Source organism: Schistocerca serialis, chromosome 3 (genome assembly GCF_023864345.2).
Source record: "Schistocerca serialis cubense isolate TAMUIC-IGC-003099 chromosome 3, iqSchSeri2.2, whole genome shotgun sequence".
Classification (NCBI taxonomy): Eukaryota; Metazoa; Arthropoda; class Insecta; order Orthoptera; family Acrididae; genus Schistocerca; species Schistocerca serialis.
The window spans coordinates 381,242,523-381,245,268 of NC_064640.1; positions in this window are offsets into that span (position 1 = coordinate 381,242,523).

Genomic DNA, 2,746 nt, shown 5'->3' on the forward strand with positions numbered 1-2,746 from the left:
GTATCGCTAACATCATCTACGTTCTGTATCGAAGGAAAGATTACATTGGAAGGTTTTTAATTCAGAAATTGGATTTGAATTCTAGTTGTTCTTCAGAAGATCGTGTTATGGATAGTGTTGGACGGGTGAACATCTACGGCCACGTTTCCGAACTGACCAACAACAGGATTGTTCCCTACCAAGATAGCGGTTTATCATTCCATGGTATTGCTGTTCACCTTGGTCTGGCTCCAACGACTGTCATGCGAATATGGATTCGATGGTTTCAGGGGTAATATACTCAACTTCATGAAAGATCCCAACGGCCTCACGTGACTAGCGCCCTATAGGACAGACATACTGCCGGCCAGGGTGGCCGAGCGGTTCTAGGCGCTTCAGTCCGGAATTGCGCGACCGCTACGGTCGCAGGTTCGAATCCTGCCTCGGGCATGGATGTGTGTGATGTCCTTAGGTTAGTGAGATTTAAGTAGTATTAAGTTCTATGGGACTGATGACCTCGGATGTTAAGTCCCATAGTGCTCAGAGCCATTTGAAACTTTTTTGACAGACATACTGATTTCTCGTCCGTGCAGGAATGGACAGCCATGCCACATAGCTATCTACAACTTGCGCAGCACAAAGCGAGTCTCCGTGACATGCACTCGATACTGCGTCTTAGTTGATAATCCAAATAGGCTTCATTTCAGCAAGGCAAGTATCCACGCATACAATACAACTATGTTTGGAGCACCACGGACTGTCAGCACGAGGGTCGGTATTGTGGCTTCCCATGACACGATAACCAAGAGAGAGAGGAACCAACGAATGGCAACACTGGATACGGGAATGATACCACGTCCTCTTTTCCAGGTGAGTTCCAGTTCTATATACAGTATTACAACTGATGTATTCGTATGTTCAGGTTTCGAGGAGAACGAACAGTGAGCCAATGTTTACAACACACCGACACCTACGTCTCGCATAGCCGGTAATATGAATCGAAGCAGTAAAGTTTCTGACGTGTCAAGGTCGCTGACTGACCCTTCATCAAAGTCTCCACGACCTTTTCTTTTACCAAGATAACGCAAGGTCGTATGTTGCGCTTGCTGTCCTGGCCTACCTCGATGAAGAGGGTGTTCGACAGTTGTCCTATTTAGTGCGTTCTCTAGATGTCACAGAAACTGAAAACATATTTTGGTAATGAATTGCTGAGAGATGGCAGAGCACTACACGCCAGAAATTATGGGTGAAGATTATCATAGAATTGAAGCAGCATTGAATGACTGACGTATTTGTATCTATCATCAAAGTTCACTTCAACTGTATGCCAAGCCGTGTTAGAGCTGTTGTTGCGACCTGAGATGACAGCTCTGTGTACTAAATTTCTCAGTCTGTATCGATGCTGTCACAAGGACATTTTGTGCTTCAAAAAGACATTCTCGAAATCTCTGTCGTAACTCGCCGTCATTTTCTTTTAAAACTATAAAAAGGTGGGTGGTCAATGCGAAAAAGCTGTTTTGATGATCATAACTGAGGACGAGGAACGTGTGTATCTGGTGATGAAGAAGGGCTCAACGGCACACACAAAGTCGTGAGACGTATATGGCTTTCAAGTTGGAAGAACTTTGTGAGAGGATTTTCAGATCTACTTCTGTTGAATGATTATGATGTCTGTCTCCACTTGAGAAACAATATAATCAAGCTGCAGTCACTACCAAAAAAAAAAACAAGCTTCTTCGCTAATGTTTTCCAATGCGCTGAAATATGTCTGATACAAATCAGGACATTTAGAGGGTCATCCGTTAGAATTTGAAATCCTGCTGAATTTAGTTGCATATTGCGCTCTCTTTCGGGTATATTATGTGAAGAACTTTCGTTCATTTTATGTGCATGTTGTAAGAAAACGTTACGTTTTAAGCATTTGTCTACAGGTTATCATTATTGTAATGAGGTATTTCTTATTTTATATGAACGATATATACTGATGTGAAACGATAAACTAAAAAAAAAGAAAGAAGAAATGAATGTAAAACGTAAAATAATAATTTAAAACAAAAAACAAACATAAGTAAAATAAATAACTACACTAATAATGTATGTTTAGATATTTTAATTAGGAATGTTGCAAATAATTTTTTGTCTTAAACTCCTATGGGATCAAACAGCTGAGGTCATCGGTTCCTAGGCTTACACATTACACAATCTAACTTAAACTAACTTATGGTAAGGAGAACACACACACTCATACCCATGGGAGGACTCGCACCTCCGACGAGAGCAGCCGCACGAACCATGGCAAGGCACCTCAAACCTCACGGCTACAACGCCCGACTCTTGCAAATACTCTGACAAAAACAAAGATGATGTGACTTACCAAATGAAAGTGCTGGCAGGTCGACAGACACACAAACAAACACAAACATACACACAAAATTCAAGCTTTCGCAACAAACTGTTGCCTCATCAGGAAAGAAGGAAGGAGAGGGAAAGACGAAAGGATGTGGGTTTTACGGGAGTGGGTAAGGAGTCATTCCAATCCCGGGAGCGGAAAGACTTACCTTAGGGGGAAAAAAGGACGGGTATACACTCGCACACACACACATATCCATCCACACATATACAGACACAAGCAGACATGTCTGCTTGTGTCTGTATATGTCTACAGGAGCCTTCTTGTTAGGTAGGTACTTGATAAAGGAGCGGATTTCCTCTGGAATGACTTGAGGAATTTGTGGGTGCTCTGCAATGTCTGCCTCAGCGTCGAGGT